Source organism: Lycorma delicatula, chromosome 7 (assembly GCF_047948215.1).
Source record: "Lycorma delicatula isolate Av1 chromosome 7, ASM4794821v1, whole genome shotgun sequence".
Classification (NCBI taxonomy): domain Eukaryota; kingdom Metazoa; phylum Arthropoda; class Insecta; order Hemiptera; family Fulgoridae; genus Lycorma; species Lycorma delicatula.
In genome coordinates this window covers 42,061,824-42,083,068 of record NC_134461.1, presented here as the reverse complement: position 1 = coordinate 42,083,068, position 21,245 = coordinate 42,061,824, and the positions used below count along the sequence as shown (strand labels likewise).

Here is a 21,245-nt window from a genome sequence, read left to right as displayed (position 1 = left end):
ACTTCATCGGTTTTCTGCTACGGTGTTAACAATAGCCAGAAGGAAAAAATACATACACATACATCACCTTTGTTATTTTTTTAAACTGATGATGTAAATTTAGTATAAGAAAATATGTAACATTTGTTTCTCTAATTTCAATTACTCTTCACTCCTAGTTGCGCATGATGGTTATAAAAGAATAACTGTGCATCATATAGCACTACAAGGAAAGAAATTTCATGTTGTTTAAGTTGTAAATATATGGTCAAAAATAGTATCAAACTACCATCGTAAGTCATTAGGGTACATGCATTGGGGTTTCAATGTAGAGAAATGAGATGACTATAAGTTGAATGGATGAAGAAACTGATCCCTACTCACTGGTTCAATTTTTAGAACAAGGGGTGGCTATTGAATTTAAATAACAGAGGTGGAGGGATGACAATGTGCTCATGTGTGGAATATGGAACCTGAAACCATGAAAAAGAACATACTACTTTTTGCCTAGTAAGAAAGAACTTCTGTGAGAGTCTAGTGAAGATGAGATTAGAACATAGTTAAATCTTAATAACTGGAGATAGCATAAGTTAGTTTTATTAAAGAAATCTGTAGATAGGAAGAATCTAGTTTACCTATTTTAATTTAAGATTTATTTACAATTAATAAGTTGTATTTATCTATTTGATATTAAGTTTATTTAATGCGGCCTATATGTTTGCTTAAAATAGGAAATTTATTGAAAATCACCTGATATACTGCAAACCTGATGAACATCTTGGGCCACTGTCTGTGATGTTCTGTTTTTCCTTTTTGTATAATAATATCAAACAGAAAATCAATTGTATAACTTTGAAAAATCTATATATAATTATTTGTTTAGAAATAAACATTTTTAACTATTTATCAATCAATTTTCATTCTATCAAGACAAAAATAAAAACTTTGGTGCATTGCTAACCTTGAATCTATGAATACTGGTTAGAGTCTAACTACAAATAAGCTTATGTTTTTTAAGCTTAAAAAGAAGAATTAATTAAGGAAAGGGCTATAATAAGATAAAGTAGATAAAAGCAGGATACCTTGACATTCACAAATTACCTTTAAACTTAGAATTTACTGCTAAATAAATTTTGTAAACTCATAAATATCGAAGTGTTCGTATAAAAGAGAGCGATGGTTCGATTGATTATCTATAATGGTGAACGTATTTCTGGAGACAAGGTGTCCAGCTTTTTAAGATCGATACTTGTAACACCCCGTTCGGTGTGGTAGTACTGGACCATCTGTCCTCCTACCGGATAGAACCGGTGGAGCTAAGCCGGGGTACGACGGCGGCGTCTACACAAGCCTGGAGAGGAGCGGGAGTACGGGCGCCGAGTAGCTTCATGACGTTTTTTTAAATTACGCATGCGCGCCGTCATATTACGAATACGGTTCATCTAAACAGTACACTGTGCGTAGTGTTACTCATAAGTGTGATCTATTTTTCTCTTTCTTGGATATTTACAATAATTAGGTAAGAACATATTTTATTTAAAAAATTTATTATAATTTTAAATAATTTTATAGTTTTCTACCGGTAGCGATATTAACCGAAGAAATAACTATTAATAACTTACCTAAAACAACTAGAAACTTATGAATGACCCACTAACTTACTGGAAAACTATTTTAGAACATATTTCCTAAGGAAAATTTATCAAGAAAAAGTGTATTCTACCGGTTCAGAAATTATTTCATACGAAAAAAATAAATATAAATCGTGATTTAAATATCTCTAAAGTCTTAAGAAAAAATATAAAAAATAATAATTTAATTTTTACCAATTTAATTTTAAAAAAATTAGATATATAAATATTTTTTAAATTTAGAAACAATTATAACAAAAAGAAATTTCTTATACACGTTTTGACTAGAAAAGATTAAGGTAATTTTACCGATGAAAACAAAAAGAACTATTCCGGCTTTCTCTGATAGGACAAGAATAACCGAAGAAAAAACCTTATTTGAGTAGTGAAAATTGACGTAAAGAATGTTAATGTAAACTATAATAAGATTAAAGCTAGTAAATTAAAACAAATAACGTAATAAAATGTAACTGAATTAGGAAAAAAAAAATTAATTTTTTTTTAATTAAAGGTAGAAAAAAATAATTCATGTCGAAATAAAAAGCATTAATGTTTCATAATTATAAAATTATTGTATAAATAATTTTTTACTTATATAATAAATAAATTAAAACTGTATTAAGTTCACTTTAAATTATATTATCTTATATAATACCAGATGTTTTTAATTGGAGGATTTAAGACACATTTGGGAGGGAAAATTAAAAATTTTAATCGACTTAAAAAAATTATTAAAAGGTTTTTCTTTTTAAAGAAAAATAATACAAATGTACAATTTTTTTTGAATAAATATACGGGTTAAACCTAAGAATAATACTTCAAAAAAATATTTTTATAAAATAATTTATCGAACAAATATTATGCAGATCGGCCCAAAAAAGATGGGGGAGTAAAATTTCAGAGGTCATCTTAAAAGGGGAGGGGCATTAATAAAATAGTTTGAGACCAAAATCTTTATAATAATACTTACATGTAATCTAATTTTATTTGCTATAAAGATTATTAAGTTTAAAGAAGAATATTTAAAAAAAATAAAATTGTACATCTATACTTCTATCATTTTAAATGGAAAAATTTAAAGACAAATAAAAATGTTTTAAGAATAAAATTATTAAATTTCATAAAGTAGGCTACTAATAAGATTGCTCTAATAAAAATGATAAAAAAGGTAATAAATTAATTTTTATATAATTTAATTTACTTTATGAATAGAATTAAAGGAAAAATGTTTTACGTTAATCAATAATAAATCTATAAAAAAAAATCACACTATACTTTTTTCCTTTTCACATAATGTCTTGTACAGTAATTCAGTTTGTGTACGTTCTGACCTTCACAAAGTACATTACCTACAATAATGTTTTTCTTCGATAGTTAAATAATTCTGGGTTTAAAACTCATTTATAGTACCCGTTCAAATTACACAAAATTAAAAAAATCGTGTAAAGTTAAACAAGTCATACAAATTTTATCGATTATTAAATTATTTCCTTGCAATTTAACAGATGTTTTATCCATACAATATATACATAAATATATAAGTAATATGTGCTTTTACTAAGATTAGATAATGTATGCCATATCCTTTCATAATAATGTCAGTTTACAGAAATTGTAAAAACATCTGCGTATACAGATGTTTCACGGTTTGTTTGCCCCAAATTTTTCTATAAAAATTACTCTTGATCTCATTTATTTTCTTTTTTCTAAAAGACTAGATAGAAATTAATGTAATTTTTCCGACTTAAAATTAAGTTATCATATTCATTCATTTTTTTCAAGTTCCGGTGGAATAATATACAATTCGACGATAAAACAAACCACAAAGGAATTAGACTAAGATAATGTGGTTAATGTAAAATAGAATTATTATTATTAATTACTTCCATAATTTCTATTAATTCGATAAAAAAGTAATACTAACTAAATATTTATTAATAGAAATAACTAAAGTAACGTATAACTAAACTGATTTTATAATTTTTTTTTCTTAAATGACGACAAACAGAAAATCTGATAGGACTGATTTTTCTTCGAGATAATTATTCGTTGTTTTACAATAAAGATAATATAAACAAATAATCTGAATAAGTTATACGAATATTTTATACTTTATTATAAAAACTTTCCCCCGAACTTAAGACAAGTTTAAAATAACTTTAATAAAAAATTTAAGTGTTTAGTGTAGCAAAATATCAAAAACCAATTTTATTAGAGTATTTTTTAATTTTTAGTATTATCTATCATACTAATAAACTATATTTAACCACAAAAACCATTTACAAAATTAATAACTAAAATGAATTTACTTTATATAATATCGGCAACAATGATCGTCCAATAATGTGAAAAATAATATTTACCATTGGCAGAAGAATAAATTTCGTTAAAATTAAAATTTGATGTTCTAAATATATAGATTATCGTGAACTGAAATTAAATAATACAATTTAAATAGACGATGTGTATTGAGATTTTAACAAAAATCTTTGAAGTAGATTTGAATCATGTTAACATTAAATCAATCAATTTATCAGGAGAATATTCATGATAAATTCATTTAAGAGAATTAATTATAATTTTATATAATTTTTTTTTTTGACAAATAAAGTAACAATTTTTTGCAATTATACATTTTTGATATGAAAACCTTAAAATATACATAATTTATAATTATTTTGTATAAACTTTCTTACATTTTAAAGAAAGAAAGTACAAAAATTTTAAAATCAAGCATTTAAATAAAAAGTATTCCTAAAAGATAACAAAATTAATTAAAACATGTATAGACTGGTTAAAAAATAAAAAAAATATATTAATTTTTAAATCACTGTACGATGTAAATGTATAAATAAATGTACTGTATCGATAATCTGATCGGAACTGAAAAAATTCTCTCTCACAGTTGGAATTCAATGAAAGGAGATTAGATTTTCATTAGTTTTAATTATTAGACTACATTTACCGGTAGGATACTAATTGATAAAACATGTTGGTCTCAGATGTAAAAATATTTGTTTAAAAATACCTACACTTAGATATTTCACACTTCCATAAAATACATGGACGCCGGCGCACACACGTTAACGCACTCACACTCTTCTTTGTCTGGATTACAGCGTTAAAGTCAAATATTGATTATTGTTGTCAATAAGGGATCAATAAGGGAAACATCGATAAACTAATCAAACAGAGACTTATATTTTAAACAAAATAAACGTTATATATTATTTTTACAAATAGATTTATCCTAAATATTATATTTTATACTACTAGTCTACGTAAAATTTAATCAGTTTAATGGTGGTCAAATCGTCAGAACGTATTGATGAATATATTTATTTTTATTTTTTTCAAATGTTACCTTCATATTCTTTTAAGTGCTTATGTTATAAAATCACTAATGTAACATTCATTCATTTATTAAGTAAAGAAATTCTGCGAACATTAATGAAATAAATGTAATATTATATTTTACTGGTTCAAAAATCAACGGGAGTAGTATACTGTCATTTTTTTTTTAAACACAAATTGAGATAGAGATTTTAGAATCTCTAATTTACAGTAAATCTAATAAGCAATTTTATCACATGTGACTTCTTAGATTATGTAATAATTAAAATACTCAAAATTAAAACTTTGAACCGTATAGAAACAATCTTCAACATAGAATAATGTATTTTTTCTGCTAGATAAGCACCACTTTTAATGAAAAAACTTAGTAATTGGGAAATGGTAAAACATAATATTTGTTGTCTTGAATATAAGCATTTACGTTGAATATTTTATCGATTGTAAGCTAGCCTATTTCATATCAATATATATAAAATAGCATATCGTAAGTCATTCATAATCAACGCCCAACAAAACCTGTTGAAGATAAATTGATGAAAATTTGTATACACATTTTTCTTACGATATGAAAGGTTTTTGAAATTCTTAGTCTAAAGGGTTAAAATGGATTTTTGAATCTTTTTTTTTAAAACCCGACTACTTCAATTTCTCGGTAACAAATGAAGATATCAATTTGATTTTTGGTAAATGTAATCTTCATGTGACTACATAAAAAACGATTTTTAGATTTTTCTAAATTCGGCCTTGAAAGGGGTGAAGAAAGGTAAAACAATGATTGCAAATTTTCCCCATTTCCGACCATGCTAAACGAGATATTCAGTAGATTTGGGCTTGCAAATACTCTTCAGATAAATATCTAAAAACCATTTTCGATTTTTTATTAATTCCCATTTTTTAAGGGGTGCGACCGTGCATGGTGCGGTGGCTCAACCAACACAGCCTCTGTCACTGTTACTGTATATGTGACTTAACTGGCTGCAACTGCCTCCTGTTATTGAACTAAAAAACATAAAATAGAGAAATGAAGTACGGTTACCTCCTAGTGGTGTTTGTCGGGTAACGCTAATAACCGGGAAAAATAAATTTTTACCCGTACGAAGGAAGTGAAGGGTAACTCGATATAACCAATATTTTTTAGATACAGAGGGACTATTTTGAAACACGTATTCTTCAGATCGCTCAAAGTTTCGGTTCCTATACTGACTAAATTGTTGCTCTGAAGAAATTACAATACACTGACATTTTTTATAAATTGAACAGGCTTTAATTTTTATTTATCATTATTCTCACAAGCATGAGATTAATGAACACAGAGGGGTCAGAGCCCTCCGACCGTGAAGGGAAACGCAAGTAACCATATAGCGCGGGCGAAACCGCGATGGTGATGCTAGTGTATGTATGCATACATACTAGTGTATGTATACATATATAAGAGGTGTAGATGTACGTCACTAGTAGTAGCACAGATGTTTTAATTTTGTTTCATTTGTCAAATTAAAATAACATACGAATGATGAGAAAAAAATAGAGTTATTGTATAAAATGTTATCACTTAAAACATCCCCGGAAACAAAAAAACAATAAAAATGCTTCCTTTTAGATTACTTTAGACTATCAGTTGCTGAAAATAGAACTAATGAAAAGCGTGCCCTAAATCGTTTTGAGGTTGGAATAAATAAAAAACAATAAATAGATATTTTATTCAGATCATTACATAATTATAAATATATTATATACATCGCATCAGGAATGGGTAAATATATAAGTCCATAGGTTATAAAAAAGCCCAACATTTATCCGTAAAAGATCAATGAAAACTACGGGTAAATTCTGGTCAATCAAAAATACAAAAATGAATAAATAAAAAGGACAGAAAGTATAACTTTTGGTGCTTTTATTGCTTGTCGTAATAATGAAGGCGGTTATATGAATATAATACCTTAAAGTAGGAATTTAAAAAACTGAGGTCTATTTAATTACTGTTGCTTAAACATCAATAGAGTAATATTTCTTTTGTAAAGTGCAATCTTTATAATATTACTTTAAATAAACTGTCCAAATACTCTTTTAGATGATTATTATGCTATGTAGTACATAATATTTCTATTATTTGATTCGGAATATATCTTTATTTTCTGGTACGGTAGAACTGGGTATTATGAATTTTTTCTGAGGAAGAAGTTGTAATTTTTTTTTGTATAAATAAAATCAATTATATTACAATAATATATATATTATTCCAGAGAACATGATCTACCAAAATATTAATTTTTTTTTTCGTGAATAATACCACAATTATCCGAAGGAAATGTATAGTCTGTGTTAATCTATTAATTTGTAATGGAATTTACGAGAATAGTGTAGAGCTGTACGTTTTATTGAAAACTTGAACTTGAGGAAATTGGGGAAAAAAAATTTATGCCATTGAAAACATAATATTGAAAATGCATCATTATCGTGTATATATAATCCAAACTATCAATGTAATTCGTGATAAATATCTTTTGATGCGAGAACGTAAATCTATCATTAAATAACTTTTAAGGATTCGTTTAAAGATATAAGAAGTTTTAACACACTGTTAGTTTTACCTTTACTTATGCGAAAAATTAAAAACAAAAAGAGTGACTTATTAAATTGGCACTCAAAAATATCTCTATAATAAAAATCTCAAATCTCTCACGGTTACAGATATCGTAACAATATGAATTAACGAATGAATAAAGCTTTCATCTGGTCACGAAATAAAATAATTATAAAAATTCCGTTGACCAATTTTATAGTAAGAAAATCCTTCATTCACTGTAGATAAAGACATAATAATAATTATTAATTGTTTTACATGCTTAAAACAAGATTTAAATATGACAAACTAAGTTAAAATGAACAAAAAAGCTACTATAACTTCTGTATAACAGACAAAACCACTATTTTAAAAGGTCCTAGGTTTTTATAACATGACCAAAAACCAATTAAATAATTATAACTTACCTCCCAAAATTGACTCTCTATGATGTATTTGCTACATGCTTGGGTTATGTTTTCAATAAAAATGTTACTTTATAAAAAAAAGAAAACAGTTAATAAATAAATATTCAGAAGAAAGGCCTTTTCCAGTAGTATAAGAGAACACTGGAAAAAAAAATAAAGAAAACGGAAGGAAAAACATTAGTTATCTTATCGTGGTCCGTAGGTGGCCGGCAACAAAAAAGATTGAACAAATTTTAGCATGTAATGAAATAAAAGATATTAAATTTATTCCCATATTTTGAGCACAATAATAAAAAAAATTAATAAAAAAACATACTTTTTTATCATTTTGACATCAAATTTTTATATCTTAATTGGAAAATATTAAGATTGAATTAAATGCCTAAAATAATAGTTTAATAAAAAAAAAAAATAAATTAAATCAATTGAATACGTTTTTATGCAACTAAATGGATAAATAGACAGTTTGAACATTTTGTAGTTTCTTAAAAATAGTCCGAATTAAAAACTATTATTTTTTAAAAAAAGGACCCAACTGATTTTAATTAGTTTATGATCTATGGAATTTCATATAGACTTAAAAATCTGATGTAGAAATCACATGACTTCCTTGTACGCCTATTAAATATACACATTTTTAAAAGTACATAAAATTTTATTTCATTAATAACTTCTGATATTTTTTCATATATTTTTTTTATTGTTATTGAATTATTATTTACTGTAATTTTTTTTACAATCAGATGTTAATAATTATTAATAAATCAATATTTTTTTTTTTTGTCTTCAGTCATTTAACTGGTTTGATGCAGCTCTCCAAGATTCCCTATCTAGTGCTAGTCGTTTCATTTCAGTATACCCTCTACATCCTACATCCCCAACAATTTGTTTTACATACTCCAAACGTGGCCTGCCTACACAATTTTTCCCTTCTACCTGTCCTTCCAATATTAAAGCGACTATTCCAGGATGCCTTAGTATGTGGCCTATAAGTCTGTCTCTTCTTTTAACTATATTTTTCCAAATGCTACTTTCTTCATCTATTTGCCGCAATACCTCTTCATTTGTCACTTTATCCACCCATCTGATTTTTAACATTCTCCTATAGCACCGCATTTCAAAAGCTTCTAATCTTTTCTTCTCAGATACTCCGATCGTCCAAGTTCCACTTCCATATAAAGCGACACTCCAAACATACACTTTCAAAAATCTTTTCCTGACATTTAAATTCATTTTTGATGTAAACAAATTATATTTCTTACTGAAGGCTCGTTTAGCTTGTGCTATTCGGCATTTTATATCGCTCCTGCTTCGTCCATCTTTAGTAATTTTACTTCCCAAATAACAAAATTCTTCTACCGCCATAATCTTTTCTCCTCCTATTTTCACATTCAGTGGTCCATCTTTGTTATTTCTACTACATTTCATTACTTTTGTTTTGTTCTTGTTTATTTTCATGCGATAGTTTTTGCGTAGGACTTCATCTATGCCGTTCATTGTTTCTTCTAAATCCTTTTTACTCTCGGCTAGAATTACTATATCATCAGCAAATCGTAGCATCTTTATCTTTTCACCTTGTACTGTTACTCCGAATCTAAATTGTTCTTTAACATCATTAACTGCTAGTTCCATGTAAAGATTAAAAAGTAACGGAGATAGGGAACATCCTTGTCGGACTCCCTTTCTTATTACGGCTTCTTTCTTATGTTCTTCAATTGTTATTGTTGCTGTTTGGTTCCTGTACATGTTAGCAATATACTTAATCAATATACTTAAAAAAATCAAATATACTAAAAATCAATATACTTAAATTAAAAAAAAAGATATGAATTCTGATTCGAACCGATGTGCCTTCCCAGTATAAGATCCAAATATTTCATTAATTAAAATTTCAATCGGTTATAACTCTGGAACCAATGAAAGTAAGTACCACTTATGATATATCGTTAAAAATCTCTTAATGAACAAAATGCAACTATTTTGGATTTTTTTTGGACACTTCTGGTTCAGTCGATTGCAATCAAAAGGGGAAGTGTAAAACTAGATGTTACAGCAGTTCTAAATCCAAAATCTCAACATCCTACGGCTAATCATTTTTGAGTTATGCGAGATACATACATACGTACGTACAGACGTCACGCCGAAACTAATCAAAATGGATTCAGGGACGGTCAAAATGGATATTTTTGTTGAAATCTGAAAACCAAAATTTTTCGCGATCACAATACTCCCTTTACGTCGTACAAAGAAAGTAAAAAATTTAAGAAGTTCTCGGTTGAGGGTCAGGTTCCGATTACGCTTTTTCGCCGTCTTTTACACATTATTTTGAAACAGTATTTTTGACAGCGAATTTTTGTAGGTATTTTTAAAAAGTAAAAACATTACTTAAAAAAATATATTTATATAATAAATAATATCAAAAAATAAAACACACATTTAACATTTTAATTTAAAAGAAGTACAATAGATAGTATAAATAAGTAAATCATGAAAGAAAATTAAATGGTTTTAAAAAATGTAGAAATAATAATAAAGATATTTTTTAATTGAATTGAATATTAAATATTTTCTCACTTTTTTTATGTAAAATGTCTTATTAGTTCTTTGAAACATAATTCACCTTTGTAAATCATCGTAATAAACAATGTCAGATTTGCTGTAATTTTCTGAATGTCCTTATTTCAAACTGCATTTCCGCTAGTCGGTCATAAAAACAATTTGTTTTTATCAAAACGGACTTACATACAAAAAAAATATTTGCTGATTTGCACTTGAAAGTGTCAATGTTTGCCGAGAAAGACACGTTTAAGTCTTACAATATATTTATTACCCATTTCGGGAATTCTATTGAATCTCTCAGAATGCATGCCGTCCCCACGTGCTTCCATTTAACACATTGAAGGGTCGCCTAACTTCTTAAGTACCTGTAGTGTGTTGAAATGTACGACACATTCATGTTTTATAATTTTTGTTTTTATAAAAGTTATTTTTTCTCTACCTATTCACCCCCCCCCCCCCGAAATCGAACGTTCTGGGAAAATGCCCGCCCAGTTTGCCCATACATAGATCTGAGCCTTGTTGGGGTCATACGTATTTGTTTTATGTTATTCTTAGATTTTTTTAAAAAATTCCTCAGGTGGGTGATTCGTTTTTTTTTGGTTGAAAAATTTTCAAGTGATCTCGTTCTAAACTTCTAGATAACTACAAAAAAAGGAGACGTTACAGTTCATTTTTTCATACAGATTTAAAAACATTCTATATTTGCTTGTCATGTTTTCTTAATATTAAGTTGTGATAGAACATTAATAATACATAACATGAATGTCATTCTTTTGTATACATATATGAGTATGTATTTCCACTCGAAACTTAAAAAAAAAAAAGTTGGAAAATTTTCAGTAATATCCCATAAATGTAAAAAAATACGATTAAAAGGTTTAAAGATATAATTGCGGAACGCAAAGATACGTGTATTAAATTCGGTGATCTTAGTTGAAAAAATTTTTAAAAAAAGGAAATCGAAATCAAGTAAAAAATTGCCGTATAGAATTTCATATGCTGTCCTTTGACCGGGTACCTTTTGCTACAACTAGATTAAAATACATCCCGGTCAGACATGGCATTTTTACAGACGCTACAAATCATTGATCTCATCCTCTGAAGTATGCCTATGGTGGTCCCGGAGGTTAAACAAAAAAAAGAAAAAAAATTAAAATACATAAATTTATACTCTAATTCTAAAAAAACGTTCATGCAACAATTAAAATTTAACGATTACACACAAATCAGTTTTAAAAATAATTATATTGAAATTATTATTACTTGTAATAATCATATCGTATGGACAATGTGATTTGAAAAAATCAACTCTATATTAATGCTTATACACATATGACACAACGACAAAAACGTAAGACACATGACAAAACGTGAAGTAAATCAAAGATAAACACATACACAATCTAAATAATAGCCTTCATTAGACATTAATTAACTATATTTATACAGTTATCATGATACAACAGATTAATAAGATATATACATACACATATAATTTTGATCAATAGCTCTTTACCTTATAACCTTATTGTAATATCGTTTTTATTTTAATCTGTGTAATTTTTCTACTAAGCCAAAAATTAAACATGAAGCAGCTTGATGCAAGTAAAAGATATTTCTTATTGTAAAATTAAAAGTAATGATTATCAAGTAAACACATGTTATACATTTTTTAACGATTAAAAAAAAAAAAAATTGATCAGAATCAAAGCGGTTCTAAACTAAAATTTTGACTAAGTTTATTATAGTTTTTAATAAAAAATTACTAAAATTAAAAAGATAAGTAAAATGTAAAAAAAACCTCAGCTAGTTAGAATTGCTCTATACAAACTTAGTCGATGTAATTGATTTTATTTTTTTCCCTATAACATGCTTGTTCATTAACTCTTCATAAAAAATAAAATACCAAAAAACAACTTTCATTGTACGGGAATAGTGCTTCAAATAAAAATTTTAAAAGCCTAAGAAAAAAGTATAGGTTTTAATTTCTGTTACATTTTTTATAGCTAAACTCTTTTTATCGCTAAACTCTGTGACCTCACTGAAGAAACCTAATTAGTAGTTCTGGAAGCATACATCTCACCTCATTTTGCACTGAATTTATAAACCGGGTTCTACAATGAAACCGAGTTAAAAAAAATTAAAATTGTAATAAACTATAAAGCAGATTTGTTGATTGCAGTTAACTGTGGTCGGTTTAGCTAAGCCAGTGCCAAAAATAATTTTGCTGTATTAGAAATAATATATTCAGGACACCGGATATCACTGATAAATGGCTGTCAAGTAGTTACTACCATTACATCCGCATGTTTATTTATTGGTGTATATTTTCAATTCTTTTTCCAACCACAATGTGCATCATTAGACATAAAATAAAGTTAATATTTACAGAATAATGTGTAGAAAGAGTAGAAAGTGTAGAATTAATATACAATATTAATAAATTAACAAAATCGAATGACAACTCATTAATGATTAAAAAAGCAAGTATAAAATATTTTTATGTCTTGATTTAGTGATTTAACCAACTTCTCTATTACAGTGATATATATGTTTATGTTTATTATGATGATGAAAAATGCTTAACCTTTGTATGCAATAATATTTATTGTATTTTATTTATTAATTATTACTAATTTTTAAACATTTTTAAATTTATAACTTATATTTCTTAATTATAAATCAAATAAAAGTCAATTTCCCACTACTGAGTGGACATCATATATATATATACAATAACAAATTTTTTCCACCAGAAAAAATGATTTACATTAACTTCACCAGCCATTCTTATGGCTATAACCTGTGTAATGAAACAACAGTCACTCCCAAGTTTCATAATGCTTTCTCTGAGAGTAATGATGTTCACTAAAAAGTAAACCTTAAAATTAACTAAGTGAAGATGTCATTTGTAGTGTTAAATATCATTTGCATCTCAATCGACTCAGCCTGCTGATAAGTAATAGTATATTTAATTCAATGAAGAAAGCAAAACCACTTCATATCTCATTTTCTCTACTAAGCCTGATACAGAATGTTTGTTATCCTTTAGAATGCCTATAGCATTTTAGGTAGCGACTTATGCATAATTTCAGGTCACCTACACCTACTTGGTTATGTCACACAACACACATATATAAAGTAAAAAGAGATTAGAGTTAAAACATACCACATTTAAAAATAAATTGCAAAGACAGATGAGGAGAAATTTAGCTTAAAAAAAAACACATTCTTTAATATAATTCATTATGATATTCCTAATCAAATGAACAAGAAGCCAACCTAACTGAATATGGCATCATATGACACAGACAGCATATTTTGTAGTAGGTTGTAATAATAAACTGCAAGAAGCAGATGTTCCATCTTTTAATTATTGATGGGGACTGGTAGAGTGCCTCAGCAGGGGGTGATTTGAGAGACGAAACAATGTGATTATGTCATGCTAGTAGCTAATACTTATTTCATTATCATAGCAATGCTTACTAGTACTACTCTAGTTGAAAAATTCAGTACTAAAATTTGTGCAATGTAGTAAGTGCAGTGATTGTTCATAATAAAAATTATCTAAGCTGGGGAAAAAATGTAAAGCAAAAAGCAGAGATAAAAATATAGTTAGAATTGATAATTTTGATAAAAACATAATATAATAATCCAAGAATTTTATGCCGATAAATAAATTGTTCTGACCATTCCAAAGTTACTGCCGATAATGAAAGAAAGACCTTGGGACCAAAAGTTGTTATTGAGACTGATAAAAGGAATGGTATTTAAATAGAGGAAATGCCAAACTAAAGAGAGATATTAGTGGAAAGGCCAAATAATGTTTTCTTGTATTACACATATTTGGTGAAAATGAAAGCCTTGAGAACAGTCAGGAAAAATATATTTTACTTGAACAAGATGACCGATAGAAATTAAAAATTTCAAAACTGTTGGCAGTCTGACAATGTTTTTGGAGTTGCAGACAGTTGGGATGCGGCTAATCATTTAATATTACATGTAGGAAGTAAGGAAGTATTTGTTGTTGGCACCTAATTGGTATTTAAATCAGCGGAGATTATCATGAGTAATTGAATTATAATAACTTTTAAAAATGGTTGAAGGAAAAATTGTTACCAAATATTCCTGATCAATCCATCATTGCAATGGATAACGCCCTGTACAATTCCATCTTGGCAGAAAAAGAACCAACAAAAATCTCAGTTAAATTAGAAGTAGTAAACTGGTTGAGAAAAGGAGTACAGTGTGATTTATCAATGAGAAAGGAACAGCTACTCAGTTACTAAAGTTACACAAACAAAAGGGAAAGGTTTATAAAATCCATGCATGTCTGTGTCTGGTTTGGGTTATGATGTTGAACTTAATCCGATCAAACTGGCTTAAGCTAAAGTAACACACTTTCTGAGAGAAAATAATTGTGGTGACTTAAATCTAGATAATTTGAAGAAATAACCGACATGGGCGTCAAAAGAGTAACTCTGAATAACTGGAAAAGTTGCCATTCAAAAGTAATAGAACTGGGCTAAAGGTAGAATTGGTTTGGCTATCCACCACGATGAGGCAGATGATTCTTCAACAGACTGTGAATCTGACTGCCATGATACAGACAGTGGTGAAGAACTGGCAATAGAATTTTTATAAGAGTAAATACAAAAACTATTAATATACTAGTAAAGATATTTATTTCCTTTTACTTTCCCATATAGATAACATTATATTAGAACTATAGCTCTAGAAATGAAAGTATTGTAATCATTCCAATTTGGGAATATGCAGTCTTCACCGGATCTAGACATTTTGACACCTAGGGAACCCAAAAAACCAGATGGAAGATTTCCAGATGTTAATGTTCGTTTGTATGTGTGTGTGCATGCACGCGCGTGCGTGTGTTGTTCAGTGTTGGCTTCTAAATCACCTTATATCTCCGGAACTACTGGACCGATTTTGACCAAACTTGGCCAATTACTTCTATATATGGGGCACTGATGCCATTAAATTTCAAATTAAAAGGTCAAAGGGGTGAAGCTGTAGAGCAAGGTCACCCTCAGCATCACGAGATTTCGTCTAATTAATGTCATATTTTAATTTAGGCAGATTTCTTAAAAATTAAAAACAACAATATTTTCAAAAAAAGTCTGCAAAATCGCAACCCCACCCCATAAAATGCTGTTGCAGTCGTCTCCTATGTTGTGATGTCACAGGTGAGTAGTAGAATTAAATAAATGAATAATATTTTTTTTTCTGGAGGTCTTTCATCCAGAGGTCCTGGGTTCGAATCTCGGTAAGACATGGCATTTTCACACACGTTACAAATCATTCATCTCATCCTCTGAAGAATGCCTAATGGTGGATCTGGAGGTTAAAAAAAAATTTTAATGAATAATATTTAAAGTGTAAAAAAGTAATTGGGTTTTGCTGGGTTTCGAGCACGATCGCGCAGTTGACTTGGTACCTGGTGCATTAAGCCTTGCGGCTACACCAGTTTGCCGACCGTACAAGCAAACTTTTTCTATGCGAGTTGTGAAATTACAATAGCTAGTGCCAACCGTCGCTGGTAGTACCGCCATACCTGCGAGAATTTAATACAGTATATGGGCGCACTTTAATTAAAATCATTGAATTAATGCATTTAATGCGTTAGTCCATTGACCAGAATGTCCTACAACTGTGTTGTCAGCTTTTTTAGTGAATGTAAAGTAGCCTAATTTAAATTTAAAATAATAATCTTTAATCATTCAAAAAATAATATTGTCAGAGAAAACTTATTGTTGTTAGATTCAGTAAGCAGTTCAATAAAATAAAATTAATTTGTTAGAAGAGCGAATTTTGAAGTTAAGATAGTAGCACTCAGTTTGTGTTTTGGTAGTACAAGAGTCACTAGTTACTGAATAACATTTTAGTACCACTATCTACCACTCTCTCTCACACAACACATCCCTTACAGAGGCACAGTTACAATTCCAGTACATTATATTTTAAGATGTATGCATACAGTTACATAAGACTGCAATTTTTAGTTGTTATATTAGTTTTGAAAAGTATGAATATCTGATAGATAAGTGGAAAAAAGTACAATATTTCAATAAAATTTTATATTTATTATAAATAACTCTTAATAACAAACTTAGGTGTTCTTGTCTAATTACTGCTTAATGCTCACCTGTGCAGCAGAGTGGAAGATTCTCTGATTAGAAGTTATATGGATTTATTCCTGATTAGGATTAGCATTTTTTATCAGTTAAAAAATTGATCTCTCATCTTCACCACAAAGAAAAAATTGATATCTGTAATCGATCATCAACCAGTACTTACTTTAAAAAATACATAGTCAATTGATTGTAATATTTTGTTTCATACATTTTTTATTACATATTTCTCCAACAACTTCATTATTTTTATTGAAAAGTGCACTGTCATCAAATTGACATTCTTAAACTGAACTACACCATTCATTATATATGAAGTGACTATCATTCATACTTTAGTTAAAAATACTTTAGTTTAAAATGTTAGTCTATTGAAAAATCACTCAGTTTGACACCAACAATTTATAGCACACACATAACAAATCTTATTAATTTTTAACACCCTATAATAATGAATAAACAATTCCCTTTCATTTAATTAGTTTATATAATTAAATACTACTTTTTGAAAAAGATGAATAACATTTGAGAAATATCAATTGCATAATAAACATATACAGTACATAATAACAAGTACAGCAGGGTCATGAGTAAGATCTTAAATTGCTTCTTACAACCTTATGAATATATCAATGGATAGGATTTTGAAATGTAAACCATGGTAAAATTCTAACAGCCAAACTCACAATCAATGAACTGAATCCTACATGTCTCTGAAGTTAAGAATGTTCAATGCAGTTAACCATGTTTTTTAAACATGTCAACATTTTTTAATAGCGGAGACCCTAACATTGATATCACTGATTAAAATAGTAATAATAAAAATAAAAAAGTGCATAGCAATCAAGTTTTAACTACGCTTTTAACAGATTAAAACTGTTTGTTCATCCATACATGCACTAAATCTGTAGCAAAAACAAAGAAATTTTTGAATTAATTGTTATACAGTAAGACAGTTTTTTGAAAGTGAAAGAAATTACCCATATATACATTTACATATATACATATAAATTTACTGAGCATTTTTTTCACTGCTGCTTAGGGCATTTAACAAAAAATTGTAACAATACAATTAAGCCACCTCATTGAAAAAAATCAATTATAAAATCTAGTTTAAAAGGGTCAACCAGAATTACTGAAGTTAATTTATCACAAACTAGTTAATTTAGTTGTATACCATAACTAAGGTGAAAACAAAACTTAGACTCAAAAGACAGTTTACTCAACATTTTTTAATGAGCACAAGGTTCATAAATGAATCATTCAAGTTATATCATAGATAAATTAAAACTTTTTTGAACTCAACATAAAAATAAATTGCTTCTATTAATGGAAAGTATTACTGAAGGAAAAGATTTCTGATTTGATTGTAATTACATTAATATTATTTATTTCTCTAGTGTTTAGCTTTTTATAATCCCTTAAATTAATTTATATTATTAATTATACAGTAACAAACTTACCAATATTGAAAAAACGTTTACAGAATGCACACATTATCAGCTCCTGAAATTAAAAATTACTTATTAAAACTAAGTTATGTTTCATTGATAACAAATAATTTTTTTTCATTTGAATAAAACAATTTTACATTATCAATATATTTATAAAATAAACATCAGACTGGTTCAAAGGGGTTTACTTTTTCTTGTAGAAAGTCAAAAGTTCAAGGCCAACCCAGGCGACATCAGAAACATCTTAATTCTTTCAGTTCCTTGATATTGTATTCCAACACCACACTTCTATTGCTGGGTTTAATTACATTAATATTTTAATAAAGTTTTGTGTGAATATTTTGTCCAAGTATACTGCTAAATTTTATAGGTTTTTGTGTTGCATTTGAAAGAATAATACAACAAAATATTATATGTCTTTTAAATACCATTAAGAGTACAAAAACATTATCTTTACTTCCTTTCTTTAATAAACAGGATGCATTGATGTTCCATATATTAGAAAACTACCAGATATAGTTTGTAGTTTACCCTGTTACCCAGATCGTGATGATTAGCTGTCTTAATCAACAATAAAAAAAAAAGTTACGGTGTGACCAACAAAAAGATTATATTTAAAAAAATATCATATAATAAAAATTCACCACGTAATTTTATTTTTATTTGAAAGGTATCTAACATAGTAATTAATTGTTTTATATGAATTGCATGTGAGACATTAAAAATAATTAATTTCTAAGAATTATGTAACATAAAATATTGTTCTTATATCATCCACTTGCTACTTTATAAAAGAACATTTAGAATAGTTCATTCCCTACATTTGGCAACACTCCATCGCATTCAAGTCACAACTGAGATGCAAATAAAACTGTTTCAGATAACTAGGTAGAGACTGCTGAACACACATATGTCTTACACACTACAACATTTATCACATATATACATACATACTTGTACACAAGTGTATTCAACAGCCTAACAAACAGTGATATTTTAATGGAGTATAACTTATTAAATTTAGTTTTGTCTACTGAAACTCTTTGGCAACATTTCTCTCTTTTCGGGCAATGATTTTATAAAATAAATGCATATCTTTCACCTCATAAAAATGACCACTATTAATTTATAATGTAAAAGGTTTGAATAAATCGTTTGTTATATAAATATTCTTCAACAAGTTTGTAGTATACATATTTTTAGTTCTGTGTTTAAAAGAACTTATTAATAACTATAAATAAATGTAAAAACAAAAACTCTGTTAATTAGGCTAATTTTTTTATTTTTTACTATTTTTAATATTTTATTTATTGAAGAAAATGAACATTGAAATCAAATACAATTTTTTGTTTAGTAAGTAAAACTGAAAAGGATGGGTGACTTAAGATATTAAATCAGATTAGGAAGAGAAAGGAAAAACACAGTCATGTAAAAAAAATTAGTAATATCAAATATAAATGTAGGAGGTAGAAAAAAATTTAAAAAAACTAGATAAATTTTTTTATTTAATATTGGGACAATTCATTCATCTTCATATCAGTGAAATACATATAAACTAACTGTAATTCAGTATATGTAATTCAAACTAAGTTTTAATTAAATAAAAGATACTGAAGATAATCTACTTAATGAAAACGTTTATTCAAAGTACCTCATGAATAAGCGTTAATAATTTCAGGGTATACTCTACTGTTGAAAATAAAAAGTAAAAGTCCATAAACAGGTCCAATAATGGTTTGTTTTTTAGTTGTGGCAAGCAAAAAATTTCACACTGATTTCTGGTCCAATAATAAAATGAAATAACAATGGAATTGTTATTGGAATTCTTGAGTAACATAATGCGGTGAAGTGGTTTTACATGTTCTTTGACTTGACATTTTTTTTTAATTGCTCCAGAATTCACTGAGAAAATTTTAAAGTCTAAAAAAGAAAATCGATTCAAAATCTACTTCCTTAGGTTAAATTTGCTTTGATAAATTATGAATAAATACTGCTTAGTAATAAACATTTCAACTAATTTAATTCTCAGAAACTGATGTTAGCAAATTCAACAGAAAAAAGTTAAATTTACTAAAAACAGATTAAAAAAATATTCAGAAAAATGATACTTTTAAACCATATCAAAAATTGCAAAAATGTTGTAAAGAGACACACATAACTACTTGAAATAAATAAGAAAGTATAAACAACAATTTTTTTTGTTAAAAAGCATACAACTATAAGTTTTACCCAAACATTTATGCACCAAAAATTTCACTATATTTCATTTTATTACTGAAGCAGAAATCAATTTTATCAGTTATAGCTAAAAAACAGCCGTACTGAGCTATGTTTATATGAAATTTTTACCCATAGAAGACTTTATTTCTTTTTGACAAACAAAATCAAGTAAATTATTTTGAATAATAATGTATTTAAAGATGAAATTATTGGTATTAATTTAATAAAGCCAAGAAAATAATTATTTTAATTAATTTTTTTTATCTTTTCAAAATGAAATTAACCCTTGATAACAAAAGTATACCAATAAAAGTACTAGAGTTGAATAAATTAAAAATACTAAACCAGTCCAAAGTAATAATTTTTTTTTAATAATTAAAAAAAATATTTGTATGGATTGCTGTATTGTTACAAAACATGAATAAAAACAAAACCAGAGAAATATGGATACAGTACCTCCTGGTATCACAAATAGGCAATAACTCCTGAGTAACTGGTAATTCAAAGTACCTTCTGGAATATTAAAAATTTGTTGCTGATAGAGTACAAAATCAAAAATTATTAAGATAAATTAGAAAAAAACAAATCCTTGGCAAATTTATACTAGAAGATAAAATAGATTGATAAGACAATAGAAAATTCTATTAAAGTAAATCAAGTAAACTAAAGTAAGTCAATTAGTAAATTCTATTATGGTAAGGGAATCAGAATTATAAACATTTGTTAATGAGAAAAAGTGAAAAAAGTAAAAGATGTAGTAGTGATGAAAGGTTGAAAACATAAAATAAAATAATTGAAGAAATGTAAATGTGTTGAAATTAAAACATTACAACTGAAGAGAAAGAAATGTTGATATGCATTAGACCAGTCAACTAACTGATCAGAAAATTATTTACTAAAATATTGAT

At 27.4% G+C, this 21,245-nt stretch overlaps 1 protein-coding gene across 1 annotated transcript in view; it reads left to right on the top strand.

The window, feature by feature from the left end:
* The first annotated feature begins 1,342 nt into the window (after nt 1–1,342).
* LOC142327770 (sodium/potassium-transporting ATPase subunit alpha-like) overlaps nt 1,343–21,245 on the top strand; it is an 89,690-nt gene continuing 69,787 nt past the window's right edge. The window contains exon 1 of the mRNA XM_075371091.1: nt 1,343–1,498. The gene's annotated coding sequence lies outside the window, so the exon portion shown is untranslated. The remainder of the gene's footprint in view (nt 1,499–21,245) is intronic.